General features: G+C 37.2%; 1 protein-coding gene across 1 annotated transcript in view; it reads right to left on the reverse strand.

The window, feature by feature from the left end:
- The window catches only part of LOC134212997 (kinesin-like protein CG14535), a 501209-nt gene that overhangs the window by 274715 nt on the left and 208047 nt on the right, over positions 1 to 18447 (reverse strand). The gene's annotated exons all lie outside the window — the stretch shown is intronic.

Here is an 18447-nt window from a genome sequence, read left to right on the forward strand (position 1 = left end):
GTGCAATTGTTGACGATTTGAACAGCAAGGAAAATATGAAGTAAGATAATTTTTTGGTCATTTTGCTAAAAATAATTGTGTTTCCGCAACTATTGGAAAAGTGCGTACTTTTACCCCACCCAATGCGCACCAGTGGGGTAGGAGTGCGTTTTTTAGGCGTCTTGCAATAAGGGTTCTGGTCGAACGAATTTAATTATATCCATTATTTTTTCCACTGGGTAACATAAAGGAAGAGTATACGAATCGTCGACATTGATTTGATATGCAGAAGCTTGTTTCATAAGATCCCCATTAGACTGGCCAAGGAAACAGAGTTCCACCCACACCCCCCTCCCTCCGGGTTGTGCCTTTGGGTAAGAAAACCAATCTCTGAAAATTTCATCTCAATCGCTTGTTGCATAAGCTGGCGCATTTGGTTTTAAGTTGGTATGGTGGTTTCAGCCAAAATGCATAGGAAAACACACCTTCGTCACTCTTTTGTTCAGGAAATTGGTTCGGTATGCCCGATTGAGCTCAGAATTGCAACAAAGGTTATACGATAATTAAATGAACTTTTCTATAGTTTTTCGGCCGATCTATTAGGGATTAGATAGTGCACTTTGGAATTCATTGATTGTCATGAAAAACGTACGCATGCCATCAAAGATGCCTGCGATGTGTGATTTCGCGCGCGCCCAAACATATGCAAAGGAACGCGTGCCACAGCACATATCTAAGCCACCATTGATAACATGCGCACGTTTTTCATGGCAATCAATAAATTCCAAAGTGCACAGCCCAACTCCTAATAAATCATCTGAAACTTTATATAAAGTCATTTAATCATCGTTTAAAGTTCCGTGGAATTGATCTTTAACATATTAACTACCTTTGTTGCAATTCTGAGCTCAATCGAGCACACCGAACCAATTTCCTGAACGAAAGAGTGACGGAGGTATATTTTCCTATGCATTTTGGCTGAACCTACCATACAAACTTCAAATCAAATGCGCCAGCTTATGCAACAAGCGATTGAGTTGAAAATTTCAGAGATTGATTTTCTTACCCAAAGGCACAATCCTGGGGGGTGCCCCGTAGAATTCGACAACTTTTTTTCTCCCCATACAAGGCTGGGCCACTCTAATCCCCATGTTCGATTGAAAACTAAGTGCGTACTCTTGCTCCACTCTACTCTACCATTAGTAGTTAAGGTAACAAAAATTGTAACAATATCTACAGATAACAAAAATATTACTAAATATGTTATTAATTGAACAAAAATATAACTCAATGTGCTACATAAAAAGTGGTGAAAATAGCTTATAATATAAGAAATTATGTTATTGAAAAGAATATGATTAACCATAATTTAGGCAATTGACTTTGTGTAGCTGGTTCAACTTGGAATGTAGATTCAAGTTATACTGAAGGTGGTATCTATCTAGCAAAAATGTAGGCAATTTTTAACGGTAAAAATGGACATAACACATTATGTTATAATCATGTTATGACGATCATGAAAGTTTCTTTTCTCCATCTTTGACAGAGAATTTATAACAAATTTTTTGCAAGTATTGTTATTTGTAACACACATTGATATAATTGTGATAAAATTTTGTTATGACTTACTGGTTGGGGTCCTATTCGCTTAAATGAAAATCTTCCACAGCAAATTCACGCAACTGCAAGCTTTATGAAATTTCTACGAGAGAGTCTTCCGAATTTGGACCAGAGACCCTTATAAATGCAAAATTCTGTTCACTGGCATTTTGATTTTCGTAACTGTTTGCCTTATGAAAGCCCATGAATCCATTTAATTTTACTTCATAAGGTACGAAAGGAATTCATAAGTTTACCTTATGAAATTTGTAACATTGTTTTCTTGTGTTATCATATAATCTGACAGAAATGAATCAGCCTAATTGCCCACGCACGCATCCGATTCCGCAAGCACAAGTGCGTCAGGAAAGAGTAGAGCCCATTATTATCTGATGACGGTCATCGGGCTCAACCAACCGTCAGGCATCGGTCGGTCGGCCGGCGGAGTTCTACGGTGGTGTTAAAGTAATCCCACGGCCATAATTCCAAAGCCGAATATAATGGATATCTATTGCAAGTGCGGGTTTGCCTTCCTTCAAAGCAACCGGTACCGCCCGCCGGCCGGCTTCATAAGCATATTTCGAGCTACGTGGGTTAGGTTGAGAGGAAACATTTGATTCGTCGTTATAAAATCAACAAGCGATTCTCTCTACAGTGTGATCAATGACAAATATGTTATAAATCTTGCAAACTAAATTGAAGTTTACACGACCAAAGATGATTGATATTTACGATCGTAATAAATGTCGAGGAAGATAAAACCTTTTACTTTGTAAAGCAATACGGTATACATAGTCCTTTTCATCTTTAAGGTAATTGTAATTTAAAATCTAGAAGCAGTTTAAAGTACATTACGTATTCCATTCATTGTTCGGCGTGTAATTTATCCATAGTTCCTTCAAGCTAAAATTGACATTTGAAATCAAAAATCCTCGTGAGAGAGTTTGCCTTATTAAGGAGATTTTCAGTCGAAGACTGATTTAAAATTGTGATTTTTTACAACGTCATGCTATCGACAAAAGCAAAACTTTCACATTCTATGTTTGTTGAAATGATGAATAGATGCTTAGTATACGAGAAAGGCAAAACGATAAATAACCAGAACAGTTATCCTATATTGTGAAATAAGAAATTGATTTTCCATCCAGAAATATTCTGAGAAATGTGCAAATTCGAATTAAGTTGATTCATTATTTGAACCCGTTTTTCCCTGACTTTATCCGTTGTGTTTTGCCGAGGTTTACCATTCTATCGACTGAACAATTAATGCAATTCGACTGCCAACATCGTTCTTGGTATCGGTGCAAAACATTTCACGAATTACGATAACCGAGCGCTGCTCAATTCACAAATGGTCGGGGTTCTGTCAAATCACACCAAGCGCCAAGAAAAAATTTCCAATTTTTTGGACACAGTTTTCGTGTAACAGGTTTAATTAATCACAAATCACATCGAACATCGTTCAACGCCATAACTGAGGATATCCTACAAATGTACGCATGAATTGACATAAAATACATTCCGTTTTCCTTTTGCGATCGAAATATCACAAGTCAGTCAAAAAGCCGCTTGGTGCGGTTTAGTTGAACCCCGACCAAATTATAGTAGCTGCATCAGGCTTTGATTAATTGAGGTATATTTCGCTATTCAGATGACTATAGATTTTTCCTCATCGAAATCAAACGAGCAATAGCAAACTGAACCGAACATTCCAAATCAAATGTTGGAAATTCCCCGTTCCCATCCTTCATCGAGAATTCCAAACCACAAAATTGTTTTCGTTACAATTATTTTATAGCTTGTTTAATCCACGCTGACAACCCGTTTGGATATTGGTACCAGGAACCGTCAGACTTCCTTTTGGCAGGAAACCAACCTTTTCCCTTTGTCGCAGATTTTATTCAACCGCCCAGAAAGCACAGCATAAAAAGAGCTCGATGTGGAACGGTTCGCTCTATGGTAGGATTTTTTTACGGAAAAACACCTTCCAAATTTTTCCGAGCCCTTACCCTTGCTATTGCTGCTTGCCTGTTTGTATGAAAGCCAACCAAAAGGCGGGAAACCCTCCATCTATTTAATAAACACAATAAAGAGCGGAATAATTATTAAACATTATGAGAGGAGTTTCTCGGTTGGAACTGACTGCTGGCAGTAGCTTGTAAACAGTCATAACTAGGATTGCAGAAAGAGAGGGGCTATGTTATCAGATGTAGTTCGGTCACTAAGCTGTATTTTTTTTTATTGAAATTGCACTCAACCTTCAATTTATTATCCATTAAGACAGATATGTATTCTTCAAAAATTATGAAATGAATGTGTTAAATGAAATAGTAAATAAACGTCTTTTTCATTACAATAAATGCTTTTAATAAACGCTTGTCCGCATGTTTTTATTGCGGAGTAACGTGGAGTAATGGTACCATTCAGACAATCGTTGGCCACGCCAGATACGCCCATGAGATGGTGCAGTCAGTAGGGAGCTTTACGTCAAAAGCGTGACAGCTTTTGCCTTTTCAGAAGCAATAGCTTCCACGGCACGGCAGCAGGCACCATAAGAAAATTGTTTACCTTCAAAGAAATACTGCGAAGTAAGGATCCCGCGTTGTTGCTATATTCTCGTCAACACCACCGTCATTGTACGGCAGGTTCACAATAGGCGACTGTGTTGACATCGGAATCCACCCTCTCGCCAGATAAGCGTTCATTGCCGCCCGTGTGGTTGGAGGAAAACGTGTTCAAGATTGGGAAACTGGCTTTGTCGCAGGAAGAGGAACGGATTTTCACCGTAATTAAAATGCTAACCTTCTGTTTAAACTTGCTCCCCCGTTTTGCCCTCCATTGTCGGTGTGCGGTATCACGGCACCGAATGGGGAAAAACGGAGTCATCCCTTTCCCGGAAGACACTAATAATGCGATGTTCATTTTGATAAGCACCTTTAAGGTTTTCGTCTGCAGGGGGCCGGCCTCAAGCCTAATTCGTTATGTTTGTGAAGATGCTTGTTTTGTTGTCAGATTCAATAAAGCATAGTGAATTGCTTTCGCTGGGCAGAGCAAGGGAGAGTAGTTTGACCCGGAGGAAAGATTTGCCTATCTATTGCGATATTATGGGAGACGGGTTTAAATAGTGGAGTTTTATGACGGTTTGCTGGCCCCGTTGATAACGTCGAGGAGTAAATAGGCGATACATTCATTAGCTAAAAGGATATTTTGGAATATGAATTGACTAAACAGTTGGATTCATTATAAAGCCATTGGCAGTTGAACCGGTTTTCATTGGAAAACTTTGTGCGATATGATCGTACGACCGACATGGGAAAGTTTATTGGCTATAAAATATTTAGTTGGTTAGGTTTGCTTATATTGATTATTATCAAGTCATTACCATATCAACGATCGGTAACGTTTGCTTCTTTGTTAAAAGTAACTACATCAAAAAGCTCTCTGGTATGCAGGAAGGGTAAGTGTATTTGGATAGAAAATGGTTTTATAATATCCTCTCCAATTATATGGATTTACAACATTGATTATATGCTAGATAACACCAAATTGAGTGAAGTTGAGCTATCTTTTTCTGACATATTTCCATTCAGTTTGTGATTCCATAGACCGGTACAGGAACCAAGCTAGCAACCTTTGTCTTGATATTACCATACATTTACTGATATTACCAGACAAGTTTCGTTATCAAAATTAGGCGAATTCACAACAAATGAAGCCACAAAATCATATCGTATACGATGATGGTTTGTATGATGGACGATGATGGACTTTCGTGCCTGTTGTTCAACATAGCGCTAGAAGGTGTCATACGGAGAGCCGGGTGTAACAGCCGGGGTACGATTTTCAACAGATCCAGTAAATTTATTTGTTTCGCGGATGACATGGACATTGTCGGCCGAACATTTGCAAAGGTGACAGAAGTGTACACCCGCCTGAAACGTGAAGCAACAAAAGTTGGACTGGTGGTGAATGCATCGAAGACAAAGTACATGCTTGTGGGCGGAACCGAGCGCGACAGGGCCCGCCTGGGAAGCAGTGTTACGATAGACGGGGATACCTTCGAGGTGGTCGAGGAATTCGTCTACCTCGGATCCTTGCTAACGGCTGACAACAACGTTAGTCGTGAAATACGAAGGCGCATCATCTGTGGAAGTCGGGCCTACTACGGGCTCCAGAAGAAACTGCGGTCAAAAAAGATTCGCCACCGCACCAAATGTGTCATGTACAAGACGCCAATAAGACCGGTTGTCCTCTACGGACATGAAACATGGACAATGCTCGAGGAGGACTTGCAAGCACTTGGAGCATTCGAGAGACGGGTGCTTAGGACCATCTTTGGCGGTGTGCAAAAAGACGGTGTGTGGCGGCGAAGAATGAACCATGAGCTCGCCCAACTCTATGGCGAACCCAGTATCCAGAAGGTAGCTAAAGCCGGAAGGGTACGATGAGCAGGACATGTTGCAAGAATGCCGGACAGCAACCCTGTAAAGATGGTGATGTTCCGATCCGGCAGGTACGAGAAGGCGTGGAACGCAGCGAGCGAGATGGGCAGACCAGGTGCAAAACGGCTTGGCGAGCGTGGGGCGTATCCGAGGATGGAGAGATGCGGCCTCAAACCGTGTATTGTGGTGTCAAATTGTTGATTCAGTGTTATCTGTTTAGATGTAGACTAAATAAATGAATGAATGAATGGTCTTGAACGTGTTTATAATCTTGAACCTCCATACGGAAATCGATGAAAATATTAGTTATGAGGCGCTTAAATAACAGCGTTTATGATATAAAAAAAATAAACTGGGGCTGATTTTTTTAACAGTGAGCGCTCAAGACAGCTATAAAAAAACTACATAAAATAAGTCAAAACTGTCCGTCTTGCGAATATTGTTGATAAAGAAGTATATTACCAGTCATGAAACAAATACCCTAAGTCATGTTCGCCATTTTCGACAAAGCGGTAGTCTACATGAATTTTTAAAACACAACTATACGAAAAACTTTTCAAAACAACCACAATGTGTCATTGGATTCTGAGAGGGTATTGCCAACCCCAAAGAACAGTCAGTTCAAATACGACAGAGTCGTTTTAGGGCGAAATATCCAAATGCATATGTCCAATCAAATTTCGGACTGTCGATAAGGTTTAACTTTTATTTATTAATTTATTTAATTATTTACTGTTTGATTCAACTGACTTTTATAGTATTAGGGTTCTTTCACAAATTATGAAACGCTAAATTTGATGATTTTGGACCCCCAACCTCCCCTTTGTAATACTTTTTGTATGGAAGGTTTAATTTCATTGTATGGATTGTAACACTTGGCCTGACCCTCTCCCTGCCCCTACAGCGTTACGTAATTTGTGAAAGGCCTCTTATTGAATATCTTACTATTCTAAATACTTAAGACGTAAACATCATAATGCCGAGTATTTACAACCGAACACAACTTCCCAGGTAATCAATAAGCATTAAAGTAAGCACTATAGCGGCATTCTATTTGCATTGCATATGCTCCATGCTGTATACATATAAGTATTTCGAAAACCTGGCTGTTCTAAATAAGCATTCTCAAAGCAATCATGAGAGGCGTACTCCTATAATAGCATTTTGAATGCAAAGTGTTGTTTTTCGTGAAGTACAATGTAACAACTAGATTAGTGCCACTTTAAAGCATTTAATGTTCATACGTAGAACGATTTCCAATATGGAACCATGTAGTATTAGGTTATTCATTATCATCGACTCAATATTAGGGTTTCGGAAAGAATTCCCGGTTGGAGTCGTTTTCACAACACTCACGACTTAGAAAATAATATCTCAAGAGTTTACAATGCAGTTTGTTGAAAATTTAATAATTATGCAGTAATGTTGCAGGTTTAAAAAAAAAGGGACTACATATCCAATGAGCTTACAGTTGAGCATATAAATCTGCACATTTTTTTTTTCATTTCGACCACTGACAGGAGTACATGTCGTTACCCTGTCACTAAGTACATAGTTCGTCTACTTTTTATTAATCCATTGCACCATGTTTGATAGGTGCTTTAAAGTGGCACTACTGTAGCTGTTTCATTGCAGCTGGGAAGCGGGTAATACGTTTGTGATGATTGCATTCTGAGATAAGTTAGATTTAGTTTCAATATTCCTGAAGGGGCTTAATGTTTATATGTTGGGCAAAATTATTTCCACTTCTCTTTTGTGGGTAACAAAATAGTGTTCCATTTGAATATGAAAATATAATAACGATATAGGGGAACGGTTCGGCATTTCATCCCATAGCTCCTATTTCCATCCCATCAAAAACAAAGCAACGAAAAGGAATTTGGTTTGTTTCTTATTTTTGTGATTTTTTTCACCAGTGAGCACGCGGGTTAGCAAAAAGAAGCGATAAAATTTGTGTTGTATTTCTTTGGTTTGCGATGAGATGAATATATGTTCAGTGAAATGGAAATCGGTACAGTTTCCTAATATTAAAAAAAATACAAATAGAATTATAAAAACCCTGAATAATCCACCTAGCGGTGTTGGTGCCTTTCTCGTGCAAATAAAAAATACCAAAAAATATGTGTGAATGCTTTTGAGCGTGTTTTGGGCATAGAAAATAGTATTTTGGTCATAACTTCTGATCCCATAGTCCAATCTGGCCAATTTTCAATAGCAAACAATGGGACAGGATTCTTAGTCGAATGGAACTTGTTGTGAGTAATTCGGCCAATGCTAAGTTCCAAAAAGTGTGTCTACAAAATTTTGTACATATGCACACATACACACACACATACATACATACACACAAACAGACATCACCTCAATTCGTCGAGCTAAGTCGATTGGTATATAACACCATGGGTCTCCGAGCCTTCTATCAAAAGTTTGGTTTTGGAGTGATCATATAGCCTTTACATATACTTAGTATACGAGAAAGGCAAAACGTCATTGAAAAAAATCTTTTTTGTTTTCATAGTTGAGCATCCATCGTTCACACCGCGAAAATCGGACGACTGCGGTGGGCCGGGCACGTAGCCAGAATGTCGGACAGTAACCCGATGAAAATGGTTCTCGACAACGATCCGACGGGCACAAGAAGGCGAGGTGCGCAGCGGGCAAGGTAGATCGATCAGGTGGAAGATGACTTGCGTACCCTCCGTAGACTGCGTGGTTGGCGACGTGTAGCCATGGACCGAGCCGAATGGAGAAGACTCTTATATATCGCACAGGCCACTTCGGCCTTAGTCTGAATAAATAATAATAATAATAAGTTAAGCATTTATTCAGAATTTCGGATGCTGAATGAATGCTACTAAGCAAATGTTTGGCTTTATCCATAAAGTAGTATAAAGCACTTAAGAAGAAGGGTATTGGGCCAAAACCTGCATTAAAATAGCATTTAAGAAGACTATAGTGCTTATATGCATTTAATGGGCTGCCGTAAAGGCCTCATAAATTCTTTATTTAATGCTTACTGGTTACCTGGGTATTCACTTGCATTATTTCGTATCAAAAAACAAAACACTACTACAATTTGTCCTAAATGAAAACTAAATATTAGAGGAAGAGGTACTGTTTTAGGCACCCTTTTGTCTGTAGTCTATAACTTTGGCCCTAGTTGATTTTATGCTGACATTTGTATACCAATGGAAACCCTACTACTGACAAAGAAAGTATATTTATTTCGCCAATTTGGAAAATTTTATTAACAATATTGCAAATTTGACATATTCAACATTTCAATTTTGTGGTTCAGCTTTGAAATTTAGGAATTAATATCAATCCACCTAGCTGTGACGATGCCTTCTCGTGCATTAGGGAGGATATTAAAAACAATCACATTACAAAGGTCTAAAATTGTACTACATAAAATACTTTATTTTGTCTATTGATTTACATTTATATAAATTTATTTGATTTATAAAAAAAATAATATTTTGGCCATAAATTGGCGCAAAATAAAATTTTCAAAACAATTAGGAAATTGCCAATAAAGAAATCAAGGTATGAGCAATAAATAGATATAAAATTTCCACAAATAAAACAAAATTTCCATAAACAATAAAGAATTTTCCACAAAACAAAAATAAGCACTTTTAAAAGCAAAAAAAAAACAATTATAAAAGAAGAATTTTCCATAAAAAGTGAAAATGTTCCACGAAAAAAATACAAAATTTCCATAAATAAATCAATATTAGCAATAAAAAGTTACAAAATTTTCCACAAAATAAGTATTTTTTTTTCTTTAAAAATTAAAAATTTCCACAAAATAATCAATAAAGAGCAATAAAAAATATGAAAATTTCCATTAAAAAATACAAGAAAGCAATAAAGCTGATGAAATTTTACATGAACTTTAAAGGCTTTTAAAGAAGGGGTCATCTATGGATCTATGGAAAAAACACAGTTTGATTGCTTTTTTATATATGTTTATGGAAATTTTCTTATTTATTTATTGCTCTTTATTGATCATCTTGCGGAAAATTTTTTTTTTTTTTGGAGAAAATATATTTTGTGGAAAAATTTGAACTTTTTTATTGCTAATATTGATTTATTTATAGGATTTTTTTTCATTAACGTAACCGTAACATTAACGTAACATTTTATTTTTTTTATGGGAAATTCTTCTTTTATAATTGCAATTTTTGCTTCATAATGAGGTTCATCGAAGAGCTGTAGCCCATCAAGTATCAAGTAAGTAATCGCATATCCATACCATATGAATAGAAAACCCAGCAAAGATGATCATTTAGTAAGAGTCATTATCGCTTGTTGAGACTGTACTAAGCTTATATGCCAAGCCACAGATTAAATACCTAGCCCGTCTTATGGAAAAGAACAAAATATTTCCTTTCCTCTCATGCCTTTCATATCCTTCCATAAGCACTTGGAGTAACGATGCAAGGTATCTGCAAATTAATAATGATAGCTATCAATATATTATATGCAAAACACTCTGTATCAATGCAAAACAAAATAAAGTTTCCAGTTTTATGGATAACATATCAAAATATTTTAAATAATTACAGGATCAGAGAAAGCACTATTCGAGCACTGATTCATGGAAATTTGTTTTCTTTGAAAATAAGGTTTAAATTACATAGAAGAAATCCTACATGATCCAAATAAGTTGTTGAATTTTATTTGACACGTTCATTTGTTTTGAAAAACGGAATTTGTTTCACAAAACTATGTATTTTCATAAAAATATGGTTTCTTTTCTCTGCAAAGCTCACTTTAAACATAAAGTTTGCATTCCATAGCATGGGCATTGTAAAATGCATATGGGTTGTTGGATTCTATTTGGCACGTACATTTAAAATAATAAAATAATAAATTCACAAAAGTACGTATTGTCATTGAAAATTATTTTCTCTGCTATGCAAAGCTGAATTTTGAAACCTCACTTTGAGAATAAAGTTTGCGTTTCATATAATGGGCCTCGCATAATGCATATGGTTTGTTGGATTTTATTTGGCAAGTACAATTGTTGTGAAAATCGCAATTTAATTCACAAAAGCACGTATTTCATAGAAATTTTGTTTATTTGATTTGCTAAGCTCTATGTCAGCTTTCCAATTCGAGAATAACATTGAATATTTATAGAATAGTCCTTGCAGAATCAGATTATAATCAACCAAACCTATGATAATAAAAATCACAACACGTTGTTTAGAAACTTGAAAGCAAAAAAAACTTACCTTTCAATCACTGTCTGCTAGTGCTCCACTTCCACTGCGTCACTTACATTTCATTACAAAGCACAAGTTCACCAATTTATTGTAGTCACTACCGAGCACTAGCATCACATTCGAGATCAGGATCCTCATCATTAAAATTATTTTCTGTCGTACCTTACCATCCATTCCAATTTCAATTAACACCACTAATATCAAAATGTAAGAGATGCCTAACACGTCTCGTTCGTTATTCGGAATGCGACAGGAACCGGAGCACACATTTCAATCCAGCACAGATACGGATTTAATAATTTAAACAACCCAGTACGACAGTACAGACACCGTAATTTTCCACGACCGTTTTGCCGCACACCGTCTCGTATCTGTTCGCACAATTTACTCGCATAAAGTTTTGCACTGCTCTACCGCACTACAGTGCACACCCCCACCTGACAGCGCTCCGGGGCATGCAAAAATCCGGGCTATAATCACAGGAATTCACTGCGAGTGATACACATTCCGGAACATACACCGCCTTCACAGTCAGCAGACACTCGATTTATATCACTCGAGGGCTGAAAATCGATAGCACTATTTTCTTACGCCTTTCTGCTTTCCGCAGTCTTGATGCCGCATCGGCATTTCACTTTCGTCCCAACAAACGGTTCGGGAGTCCTTCATTCCGTTCGTTTGTCGTCCACTGAACTCGTGGTGCTGGGTCTCCTTGGAATAAATTCTCCAGACGCGGTGGTCCCTTTTTCAAACATTGAAAAGTCTGGACACGGTTGGTCCGAGACCATGGAAGAAAAGCAAATAACGACCGAAAATCACGTCTCACTTAGGGTCTTTTTCATTCTTATCCTTTTGGCATTGTCGGATTCACTTCACTGATCGTTACCCGGCGTCCGTTGGTAGTGCAGGACAGCTTCTTTGCGTGTTTTCTGTTGACAGTCCAATCGGAAATGATTTCAATTTGCTGTCTAACGAAAAAGTAACAATCAGATCATCACTACTCAATCTCTAGTTTTCACTAAAATTGCTGGAGTCCACAGTTACCGCTCCAATTGCAATGCAAATAGTTATCCATCTGCCAACCGAAAATTAGTTTCCACCGAATTCACTTTAATCCTTATAGCAGCCGTAAAAAACCGTTTCCGACTCTTCTCGGTACGAGCCTACGCACTCATTCATTCGGACGACAACGATTCCAGCCTGCCATACGGTAGAACAAAGTTTCACAAATCATCCAGTAGCTCCCCCAGTGCCCTACTCTCTGACCGCCTATCCGTCTGTCTGCCTGTCACATTAAGAAGGGAAAACAAACAAATTTCCACTGCAGCAGCAGCAGCACTTAGGAATGCTGGTGCTAGTTGGATCGATGGATGGAGTGACACGAAAAACACATCAAATTTCGACCACGTCCCGAATGCGACTGAATTTATCTTGCTGGCTGCCATCACATCACGTCATGTGTTTGGGAAATTCTGTTCGCTGCTCCACGCAACGTAAAAGGGGAGACCAGCCACGCGACAAAAATGTTGCTCCCGAATGAACAATGTTGCGTAGCAGCAGGGCCTGGATACTACACAACTGGAGCGCCAGCTGCCACCCACTTGCGGTCGGTTGGATCCACACAGAGGAAGACCGGTGTTTCGTACTCTTCAAGCTTGATGGAGAAGCATGGTATGTTATGCTCTTTTCTATGTTGTTAAAGTGAGGTACCATGCGTTTCCATGGCGGATTGCAACTACTGTAATTTATTGAGAAACTTAACATGTAAGCTTGCTGTCAGTATAAATCTGCGACAAGAATTTTCATCTGTGATCCTTATTACGATTTGGCCTCGCAAATCAACTTCATTAATTTTATTTTGCTACAACTCCAGAGTTTCATAACGTACATATCCAATCAACGTAACATCTAAACTGTTGAATGTACTCAGACCCTAAACAAAAAGTATGTATAAATAGAGGTGATTGCATATTTGTTACAAAAAGTTGAGTAAAACATTTAAAAGAATTGTTCCATTTTCCATGTCGTCGTAATATTCACCTCATCTCGAAAGAAAAACTAAGGTCAAATAGCCAAGTAGACAGTGGAAATATTTGCATTTGTCGGGATGTTTATCGAATTCTTCTGTATAGTCTATTATATTGGATTAATGTCTCAGTAATATGCTTAGACTGAGTTACCGCTACTCATTTTAAATTTATTAGGGTGTTATTTACATAGTTTAGGAGAAGTGGTCTAACGTTTAGTGGTTTTTATCATCACAAAATACACGGAGTGTTGAATAGATAATTATTTAATCGCTCAACATTAAGTGATTCACCTTAAAGGTGCTCAGTGAAAAGATTACTTAGTAAATGTGTACGATTTGATATATTAGTTTTTTTTATGGGTTTGCATGTTTGCAAGAAATAAAAATTGTCTATATGATATTGAAACAAATAACCTATCCCCAATAAACAGACGGTGTGGTGTTGTGGCTGGAGTGAGCACAACCCAATGCCATTTTGGTTGGTGTTCTGGGTTCAAATCCCGTTGCGGTCATACAATTTTTATAAATGCAGGACAAAAATTTTCACGAAAAATTAGTGAGGCGTAAGAATGATTAGAGATGTCGCAAATTAATCGATTACTTCGATTAATCGATTCATCGTTGTGATAATCGATTAATTTTGAATCGATTATTACCCAACGATTAATCGATTCAATAATCGAGAGGAATCGTGAGTAATCGATTAGTTACTAATCGATTAATCAGAATTTACGACATCATAAGGATGTCGAAAATTAATTGATTATTTCGATTAATCGATTCATCGTTGTGATAATCGATTAATTTTGAATCGATTACTATACAATGATTGATCGACTCAATAATCGACAAGAATCAAGAGTAATCGATTAGTAACTAATCGATTAATCGGGATTTTACGACATCTCTAAGAATGATGAAGCATAAAAAGAATTTCATCAAGTCGGAACGATTTTTGTTTATCTTTCACGCGTTTTCTAGAGAAAAAAGTAGCAAATGAAAGATGTTTCTCATCACAGACTTCGAAAAAAGATTCTCCCTCGACCCAAAAATCGCTTGTTTTCGTCTCACCGAAACGTAAAGTACAAAACATGATTGGTGTGCATCTTTGCTAATGTTTTTCAGTGATATACCATCTGAAAGCTTGCTGCGTTGTCGTGATGTGGTCGTTTATTGCCATCATAGTCACATCATGGTGAAGTTTTGATGGCGCTGTAAGATAGTGAATCAGTGATAGCATGAGCAAGAATTGTTATCAAACAGTACTAGCTGCAATGGTTATTGGGTATAATGGTACCCATCCCTCATTTTACATTCTCAGTGTTAATTTGCACGAACAGAGCAATTCTCTGTGAAATCATGATTTTTTTTCGAGATTTCAATTTTGTATTTTTTGATTTCCTTGAAATTTTGCATATACATTCTTTGTGGTCAATGAATATAAACAAATTAAAATTTTTTTTTCTTAAATAGAAAAAAAATGAAAAAATCAAAATTTTCGACTATTTTTGTCGAAATTATTAAATTATTAATTTAAAATTATTAAAATATATAACTTTTTTTCCATCATTTCTCCATAACGAGCCATAGTGCAAAAAAGTACATATGTTATCTGCTACAACATATAAAAAAATAGGGGTAATGACGGCTTTGGCAGGTTTTGTTCTATTATTGGCAGGAGTTTTTTTTAAGACTGATTATGCTCAAATTTGGCCCAAACATTCTTAGCATATCAAAGAATATTGTGGCCAAATTTCATAAAATTCGGTCGACAAAAACCCCCCTGCAATAGAACAAAACCTGCCAAAGCCGTCAGTTCCCCTATATAAAATATTGAAAAAATCCTTTTCGAGAAAATGGATTTAAAATTTTTATTTCCAATGATTTCACGGTGTATATTTTATTCCCCAATGATTACCTAAAACATTGCCGAAGACACCAAAACTATCGGACAAGCTATTTCCAAGCTATATATTTTTTAAAGTGCTCAAGGTTTTAGTTTTTGCTTAGGCCCTTGTCAAAAGGAATCTATGACAAAAGGTCGAAAGACAAAAGATCGAAAGACAAAAGGTCAAATGGACAAAAGGTCGACGGGACGAAAGATCGAATGGACAAAACGTCGAAAGGACAAAATGGCGAAAGGACAAAAAGTCGAAGGGATAAAAGGTCGAAATTACAGAATTGGTTCAAATTGAAAGGCCATAGTATTTAGAACAATACAACAATACCAGAGGCGCATCCACGTTCCGAGTCGTGGGTAGGACAATCCAGTTTTCCGCGAGCAGTAATGGCCGCCTGCGTGCGGGCTAGTCTCTGATTTAACGTTTGTGGAAGTCGAATCAGATACTAGCCCACAGGCAAGCTGCCGGCCATTACCGGTCGCGGAAAAATGGATTAGGAAAGGCGAATTTGGGTGCCGTCGTGCGGGGCTTCTTTTGACAAATCGGGTGCTACTTTGGACATTTTGAAACAAGAATTATAACGTTTACTACTCTCAAATTGCCATTACCATCATTCGGGTCTTATTGATAGTTGGATGGCAACTTTCTGTTTTAAATTTGGTATTTTTTAATCTTAGTTTGTTTAGAAAATCAAAAATCCAAAGTAGCCCCCGGAGTCAAAAGAAGCCCCGAACTACGGTAACAATTTTGATATTAACATTACCATTGAGCGATTCACATTAATTTGAAGGTGTTACAAGCTTAGACTGTGGTATGAGAGTAGCATCTCCGCTTGAATCCGTTACTACAGAGGCATTCTACAACAGTCGAGATCTGTTCTGGCCACGTGCTTGCGAATGAATATTTTAGAGGAAAGAATGGACACTTATTAAAGAAAGGTGGCGAGATCTCTACGACGTCTCATACCCGAGCAGCACAATTCAGACAAAAATGGTTGCGGCAACTTGATTGTGACAGAATCTGGTCACATATAAGCTGCATTATCCTATGTGGACTATGTGTGCCGCTAAGATATTTTTTGGAGCTTTATTAGAGTGATTTTTAAGTTAAATACAAAGTTCATCACTAAGAGCTGCTAGGGTAGGTGCCATAGGAGGTCTTGCAACTGGTAGTGTGGAAGGCATAACAGAAGGAATCGTTTTGGTGGAATACGAAAAACAGAATAAACTAAGACATGCGGAATAGGAAAGAGACGAGCCTGCGATCGAATCCACGACCTCCTGCTTATAGTTAGCGACCACTGAGCTTGTCTCCTATTAGACAAACCGTTCTGGTGTTGTGAAATCGATGCATATTCTACTTATACCTTCCCATGTTGATATGAAATCGATTTCAATATAGACCAGTTATGCTTACGGTGGCAATATAATCAATCTAAATATAATTTCAAATTATTTAGTCCTGAAAAGTTCTTGCGAAGAATACTCACATAATTGAAGATTTTTTTCAATTTTCAGCACAAATATTGCTTTTCCAAGATTATTAAGGCCTTTTAAGAAGTTGACATACAGAAATTCTTACGATTATTGAATATCTATCAGCAGCTCGGATCACAGAAATTCAGTCACGGATCACAGAAATTTGTATTAATCATTAATCAGTTCAAAAAAATATTGCTAACAGCTAGGATTTTAAATTAACTTTCAGAAATGGTTATGGATCTAGCGATTCAAAGCAAACTACCAGGAAATCGCATGATTGTCAACTAATCTTTTTGAGAGTTCAGAAGCCTTTACCGACCAGATTTCAAACGGGATTTAGGGTGTTTGTGGTTCCTCAAATTTAAATAAATCTTCAGAGGTTTTCAAAAAAACTTTTTTTCCATGGGCTTATTGGAAGCCATTTAAAGGTGCTTTATTTATGATAACTTCTGAAAATGTCTCTAATCACATTTGCAGATTTCAACAACTTCTATTTTATATCTGGAAAACCTTTAGACGAAGGAAGTTTTCGATCATTTAGTAAACTGGGTTCGATCATTTAGCAGTTTGTCAATAGGTCTAACGAATGACTAAGCCAAATTCTAAAATGTGTTTTATGGTGGACTTCTTGTGCGAAGGTTTTGCTACAACTTTACCTAAAAAAATCGTTGTTTGAGTGTCATTTATAACGAAGGTATAGATACCTACTTGCAGTAACTTAGACTAAATGATTGAAATGTTGTTCTCATTTAGTAGAAGATACAGCAACATGCACTTAAACTCCGTTTTAGTGGAATTTAAACAACGTTTTTTTACGTAGAATTATGTCTTTCGGTAAGATAGGGAGGTCATTCCAAAGTTTCAAATTTGGGACCGTCACGAAAAGAGGTCAGGAAGTAAGAGTCAATAACTCAGCCGTTTTTCAACGGATTCTGGAGAGATATTGAAAATCTCATTTCGACAGGTAGTGTTAAATTTCACTTTTACAGTAAATTGCCTACCTTCCGGCTAGACATTTTTGACTTCCTCCAAAACAAAGCATAATTGGAAAAATTGGTTTGTTTTTAATTTTTGACGTTCTTTGCACCAGTTGTCGCACTAGTGGCCCCAATTTGACCAATCCCATAAAAAAACAATGGGATTTGCTAAATAAGGAACCAAAAAACCTTTCGCTTGATATGTAAAACCACCCATATGCATTTTACTTATTTTAAAAAAGTTGTTCCTATGTATGGCGACAATTGGTACACCCACCCTTTATACATCCACAATGAAAACATAATTGAATTTTGCATCCACTATCGAACTATACGTAATTCTACGTTCAATTTACGGTCGTGTCTTCAATACAACCTTCTACTTTTTCTTTTTACTTGATTAAAGTGATTTTTCAAAAAGACATCGAGTCACTTCAAACAACGGTTAGTTTGGCGGAGTTGTAGAAACCCTTCACACTAGAGGTCCACCGTACAACACATTTTAAAATTTACCCGCTGGACTGAGTTATCGGCAAAATACAAATGATCGAGCACAAATTCCTAAATGAACGAAAACATTCTTGATCCCATAAATCTTTATATATAATATAAGACTATTGTTTAGACTCTAATTAACTTTGAAATCTTCATTTGCTAACACACAGACTCCTGCCAGCCAATGACTTCATCTTACTATAATCATGGGTAGGACAATGCTTTGACTGTCCTACCCAGGAAAATTCATGCGTAGGACATGTCCTACTTGTCCCACCCACTCCCGGCGCCACTGAACAATACAATACAG

The sequence above is a fragment of the Armigeres subalbatus genome, chromosome 2 (assembly GCF_024139115.2).
Source record: "Armigeres subalbatus isolate Guangzhou_Male chromosome 2, GZ_Asu_2, whole genome shotgun sequence".
In the NCBI taxonomy this organism is placed as follows: domain Eukaryota; kingdom Metazoa; phylum Arthropoda; class Insecta; order Diptera; family Culicidae; genus Armigeres; species Armigeres subalbatus.